This window comes from Gossypium arboreum, chromosome 6 (genome assembly GCF_025698485.1).
Source record: "Gossypium arboreum isolate Shixiya-1 chromosome 6, ASM2569848v2, whole genome shotgun sequence".
In the NCBI taxonomy this organism is placed as follows: domain Eukaryota; kingdom Viridiplantae; phylum Streptophyta; class Magnoliopsida; order Malvales; family Malvaceae; genus Gossypium; species Gossypium arboreum.
This window is the reverse complement of record NC_069075.1, coordinates 44,745,147-44,752,571: the sequence shown is the minus strand read 5'-3', so window position 1 is coordinate 44,752,571 and position 7,425 is coordinate 44,745,147.

Below are 7,425 nucleotides of genomic sequence, written 5' to 3'. Positions count from 1 at the left end.
AGCAAAAGCTGCTCTCCGGGGTCGTATTGATTGGTTGAAAGGCCTGAAAGAAAACGTTGTGCTTGGGGGTATGATACCCGCTGGTACTGGATTCAAAGGATTAGGGCACAAAGGGGACTCCAAAACAATTATCAACAAATGCATGGCACAATCTAGAGATAAATCACAGGTTAGTGCATATATCAATAACATACAAAGTGAAAAAGGCAGTTGCTCTGGGATTGGCTTATAAGTTAGCCCATATCATTGCCACAACAAGTCTTAGAAAGAAGAAAGAGATTTACTTGCTTGGTGTTCCTAGGTATGCCACACACCAATCGAAACTGGACCGACCACGAAAGCCAGACTGACATGAAGTGCCGGATCGTAAAGAATGAGGGTGTTGAGAGCCCCTTCATCAGAAACGTTCTCATTTTCTTTTAGGCCTTACCCCCGTTGAAATTGAACAGGCATTTTGGAAAAAGAAAGGTAGAGGACAGGCCATTTACAACTGATGGGGATATCAAAGTTTTGATATTGGACCGACTAGAAAGATTAAAACTACCTTGGAGGAGTTCTGTGATTTTTTTAGTCATAAAATTAATACAGGGAAGAAAATTTTATTTTTCTCCAATAGGGTTGATGAGGATTTAAATGAATGTATTGGAGGTATCCTTGGCTTTCAAACAGTGACATATCTTGATACATACTTGTGAGTTAGATTATATTATAGATAGATATAGGTAATGTTAGATTTGTTAGTTAGAAATTATAAAAGAAAAGAGAATAAATATAATAATCTAAAACATTAAAAATGTGTAAAAATATCTAATTGGATATAATATAAAAAATAAAAATAATTTTGACATAATAAATAATAAGTTAAAAATAGATAACTTTAATCTTTTTTGAATGCAACCAGGGATATTTATTAACTTTAAAAAGTAAACATCTGACAAATGAATAAAAATAGACTAAAAAACAAATAGAATACTCTAGAACTAAAAAAGAAAACGCCTGAAAACTTTGATATCCCCATCAGTTGTAAATGGCCTGTCCCCCACCTTCCCTTTTCCAAAATGCCTGTTTAATTTCAACAGGGGTAAGGCCTAAAAGAAAATGAGAACGTTTCTGATGAAGGGGCTCTCAACACCCTCATTCTTTATGATCCGACACTTCATGTCAGTCTGGCTTTTGTGGTCGGTCTAGTTCTGATTGGTGTGTGGCATACCCAAGAACACCAAGCAGGTAAATCTCTTTCTTCTTTCTGAGACTTGTTGTGGCAATGATATGGGCTAACTTATAAGCCAATATCGGAGCAACTGCCTTTTTCACTTTGTATGTTACTGATATACGCACTAACCTGCGATTTATCTTTGGATTGTGCCATGCATTTGTTGATAATTGTTTTGGAGTCCCCTTTGACAAGAATATCTGTGAATCCCATGTCTTTCCCCATGAGGATTCCGCCTCAAAGACCGTAGCCACCATGGAGTGGAGGTAGGACTTGGTTGCTTTGATTTCCCCTTTATAGTTTCTCACTACTATCGCAAATGTCGACTGATGGTTCTGGTCATCAAAAGCGACATCAAAATTGATTTTGATAGTTGATTGTGCAGAGACCTTCCATTTGTCATTTTGCTGGGCGTCACTGATTTGTTTCTCATTTAGTCCATCAATTTCGCCCAGGTAATGCCTTACATAACTAGCAGCCTCTTTTCCTGAATAAGACTTTCCCTCATCTAAGTTCTTGTTCTTGTCCATCCAGAGTACCCAAATACCACAGATCACCAGTCGACGTTGTGCTTCTGTACATTTGCTGAAAATCCAGGTAAGCCATTCAATGCATTCATGTGACTCGCTTTGCCTAAGCCAACTACAATTTAATTCCCTCCATAATTCTTCTGACACAGGACACTCCACAAAGACATGCTGAAGGGTTTCAAATCCATCTCTACATCTTAGACATATGACATTTGGGCCATTCTTCTCTAGTGTAGATTAACCATTGTAGGAATGAAATTCCACGATACTTTCCATGCCAATATCTTAATTTTATTAGGAAGTTGTAATGCCCACAATTGTTTGTAAAATGGTTGGGTCATAATCTGTGAATCGGTAGAATAAGTAGTAGGAATTTGGTTCTGCAGCATTTTGCAAGCACTACGTACTGTGAACTCTCCCGAGTGCTCCCCATGCCAGAAGATCATATCTGGATGTGCTTCGCTCGCCAGTGGAATATGCAGGATTCTATCCGCATCATCAGGTTTGAAGGTAGTTCGTATCAATTCTTCCCTCCACATCCTATTATTCCCATCAATTAATGCTGCAACCATAGCAATATTAACATTGGAAATACGATGACGAACTCTAAAATTATCTGCCCCGAGCAGCCATGCATCATCGTTAATGCTAATAGTGTTGCATGTGCCAACTTTCCAACCCAGTCCCTCCTTCAAAATACCCTTCACAACCCAGATACTTTTCCACGTATAAGATGGCTGACGTCCCAGTTCTGTTTGTAGAAAAGTAGTAGTCGGGTAATATCTCACTTTTAATACTTGTGCTAGTAAGGAATCTGGTCGATCCATTAACTAGTATCCTTGTTTAGCAAGAAGAGCCACATTAAACTTTGCCATATTTCGAAAACCCAGCCCATCTACATTTTTTAGTTCACATGCTTTCTTCCAACTACACCAGTGTATTCCTTTCCGACCATGTCCTTTTTGCCACCAGTATCTTGCAATAATCAATTCCAGTTTATCACACAAAGACCTTGGTAACAAAAAGCACATCATGGAATAAGTTAGAATTGCCTATAACATTGATTTGATGAAAACTTTTTTCTCTCCCTGGACAACGTTCTAAAGCTCCAACCATCTATTCTCTTTTTAATTCTATCATTCAAATTCTGAAAGGAAGATCTTTTATTTTTTCCCACCAAATTAGGAAGACCCAGATACTTCTCAATATTATTAGATCTACGCACTCCTAGCAAGCTAGCAACCATAAGACGATCTGCTTCTGAGGTGTTTGTACTAAAAAATACCATGGGCTTTTCAAATTTCACGCACTGCCCAGAACACTCCTCATACTCTTTCAAGACTTCTTTGATTTTACAAGCTCCTAAATTCATTTCCTCTCCAAAGATGATGCAATCATCAACAAAAAGGACGTGTGAAATCTGTAGACCATGCCTACATGCCTTCAAACATTTAATGTCCCCTCTCATGATAGTCGTCCGTATAAGTGATGAAAGACCTTCACTACATATAAGAAATAGATATGGACTAAGAGGGTCTCCTTGCCGTAGCGCTCTCATTGGTCTAAAACATTCACCTTTTGTTCTATTTAACATAATGGAATAGGAAACCGTAGAAACACATTTCAAAATAAAAGATACCCAAGAAGGTGCAAAACCCATTCGCTCCATCATAGCCTTCAGAAACTCCCATTCGACCCTATCATAAGCTTTACTTATGTCCAATTTGAGAGCCATATGTCCCATTTTACCTATTCGCTTCCTCTTAAGTGTATGCATGATCTCATAAGCCACTAGCACATTATCAGTAATGAAACAACCTGGGACAAAGGCACTTTGTACTTTATCAATACATACTTCTAGAGCATTTTGAAATCTGTTGGCTACTGCCTTAGCTATTATTTAATAAATGACATTGCACAGACTAATAGACCTAAAGTTTTTCATATCTATGGGTTGTGAATTTTTGGGAATTAGAACAATATTAGTGGTATTAACACTGTCAAATTCCCATCCCTGATTTAAGATTTCTAAATAAAAAGACGTTACCTCATTTTCTACTATATGCCAGCATTTTTGGAAGAAAATAGTTGGGAATCCATCATCGCCGAGAGCCTTTGTGGGGCCTGTTGACTTCAATGTTGTCCTTACTTCCTCTACAGTATATTCTGATGTGAGCTTTGCATTAGTATGGTCATTGATACATCTTGCCACTCCCTCTAAAATCAGTTCTAGGTTGCTAACTCCTCTTGACCTAAACAAGTCCTGAAAATAATTCTTTGCAATTGTTTCCATCCCTTCTTCATCACACACGCTTTCCCCAAGGCTATTCTGCAAGCTGTTAATAACATTCGCCTTATGTCGCTGGGTGGCCAACCTGTGAAAGAAAGCGGTATTTCTGTCACCCACTTTTAACAAATTTACACAAGCTATTTGTTCCCAATAGACTTTATCTTTATCAATTTCTTGATTAAGATGTATTTTTGTATTAATAATTTCAGCTAGGTTATCGTCAACCCTATCCTCACCCAATAATCTGTCTAGTTGCCTATGTAATTGTTGTTTGACCCTTTGTCTTCCTTTCTTTACTTGTTGTACCCATTGACTAATTTTTTGTTTGAGCTGTTCCAACTTAGCTGGTAGTAGTCCTTGCGTGCTGTCCCAGTTGTCCTTTGCCATCTTATCAAAGGATCTCTCAAGCAGCCACCATGCTTCAAAACGAAATAAAGCCTTTCAAAAATTTTTATTCGCCTTCTCAGTAGTCAAAAGGAGAGGAAAATGATCTGAGTGTGAATAAGAAATATGTTGAATCTGTGCATGTGGAAAAGCCGAAAACCATGCTTCAGTCGCCACCCCTCTATCAAGCCTTTCCCGTATATTTGTTACAGCGAACTTACCCCTTTCCTATGTGAACCATAAACCTAAAAGCCCTACATCCATTAATTGACACTCGTCAAGAGCATCACGAAAAGCCTCTATTCTTTTTTCCTCTCGTGGGACCCCTCATCTTTTCTCAAAAGAATAAAGAATTTCATTAAAGTCTCCACAGACTAACTAAGGGTGAGATCTAATTTGGCCTAGCTGTCTCAATAAATTCCAAGCATTGCACCGCTCATTTGGGAAAGGGTTACCATAAAATGCCATTCTTCACTATCCTATTTTTCTTTTATTAGACCGTCTATGTGGCTATTCGAGATACTAAGAACTGTTACCTAAATATCATGTTTCCATGCCAATGACAACCCACCTCTCAAACCATCAGCTTGCACATCAAAACCATTCGCATACCCACAAGTTCTTCTAATTCTCTTCATTCGCATACCATTCACTTCTGTCTCCATAATGAAGACCAGTTAGGGATTATGCTACTTCAGTAAAGACTGAAGCTGTCAAATCGCTCGAGGACACCCCAATCCTCGAACATTCCAGCTTAGCACTTTCATTAGCTCCGGTCGACATGCCTTTTGGCAGCCGTTGATCCAAAGTAAGGAGGGACCATTAGGCAATCTCCTATGTCCTCCAATATAGAAGATTTTGCCTCATTAGACTCTAGTCTGCCCTTTTTGTGGGAAGGAATATCATTGTTCAAATTGCCACGCAATTCCCCCTTAGATTTAGGATTTTTGCTTTTACATGGAATAGTCCCCATTTGAAGGTCATCGACTGGACCTATTCTGCCTTTACGCGTCCATCATGGTTGCTTTGGATTCCCCCGATTACCCATTGCAGATGTATTAAGAATTGCCCCAACAACCACTGTTTCTTCCCTACCATCACTTTCTACAAAGCGATAACCCATGTTGGCTTTTCTGGCAACCATACCATGCGGAGTCTTTGTCGTCTTTACCTCTTCAGTGAACATTTCCGTCGACAAGTCTGCCTGTAGTGTATCCCCCATCTCCTCCTTCTCTCTTGTGTCTTTATCTGTCATTAATGAAGTTAGATAAGGAATCTGTTCGTCATCTTCCTCATTATATAAACATTGTTATGTGAATTTCTTGTTTGTCATCCCCAGTTGTAAACTTTCTCTACCCACTAACTTAGATTCGGCTTTAATGCTACAGAATAGGGTAGTTCACCATCCCTTATAACTTTTCCCTGTCTAATCACCGCATCACAATCCTTTGCTATATGACTCATTATTCCACAACCAAAGCAAAAATTCGGCAAAGATTCATACTTAAACGGTAGCCAAACTTTCCTGGTGGGCCCGACAGTAATAAAAATACCCCTTGGAAGAGGTTTTCTAGCATTTAGTAGAATTTGTATTCTACAGGATTCGTCTTTTATATCCGATCGCAAAATTCCTCCAAACGTGGAACCTATGGCTTGCATCAAATCTTTCTTGTCTCACTTCGGAGGATACCAATTAATTCTTAGCTAAAACAGAGAATAGATCAATTTAACCTTACTTCGTTCTATTGCTTCTGACAGTCTTTCAAAGATAATTAATTGTTTCCTGAATAACCAAGGTCTGTCATTCATGATCGCCTCCAAATTATCCTCATCCTCAAAAGAAATCTGAAACAAATTCTGCCTAGTCATATAAATGTCGAATTTCCTTTTAGTTTTCCAAATACTCTTGACTTGTGCACGGAAGCTATCTGGATTGTACGGCTTGTTTGTCTATACTGAACATAGTAAAGAAAAGTTGTACCTAGAGAGCTCTTAACCGTCAGTTGAATTAACTCTTCTGCTAGTAAAGATACTTCCTCCCCTGCCATAAAGGCCAAAGGTCACTGCCCCACTCTACCCCAACCACCGTCACCCCTGTTCTTTGGAGAATTAGGAGAGAGCACTCTTGACCTAAACAACTATTCGGACTTAGATAACTTTAATCTTATTTATTTCCCTTATAATCACTTTTACCCCATATGGCTCTATTAAGAGTTGGTTTTATGTTTTGTCAAAAAAGAAGAAGAAGATGATGATTTGATATAATACATAGATAAAAGATTTCCAATATAATGTACCATATTTAATGTGATAGCATCTTGTCATATATATATATATAATTAGGTATAGTTCTTCTCAACTCTTAAATAGGAAGATAAACGCAATTCAGTACACTCAAATTCACATACTCTTGCACTGACAATAATATCGATGACGACTAAGTCTTAACATGCCTTTTTTTTAAATGTAGAAAAAAAATTTATATTAATATTTATTTTTATAATTAAATTAAATATAATAATATAAATTAGTTATTAATTTGTAAGTTGGACCTTGCTCAGTGGCGGAGCCAATGGGGGGTTGGCAAGCCTCAACCCCTCTAAAATGGAAATTTTTTTCATTTAGGCTATTTATAATTTATAAAATTTTAAATTAATAATGGTAAAATTACACTTTAGCCCCAAAAAATAAAAAAAATTGATGTAATCTTTTAAAAATTATAAAGATATAGACTATTAAAATGGTGAAATCGTATTTTTACTATCGTAAAAATTTACAATTTAATTCTGACCCCTTTAAAATAATTTTCTAGCTCCAATACTAACCTTACTATATATCTTATTTCAAAGAACCTTTGTCAAGATTCGACTAGTAGCAGCGGGCTATTACATTTTAACTTGGCCTAAAATGGAAAAGTTCTTCACATATAAAACATTAATTTTTCTCAGTAAAAATATACTTGGGTTAAGGTTGTGATTAGAAATGCTTAAAAAAATATTTTTAACTTG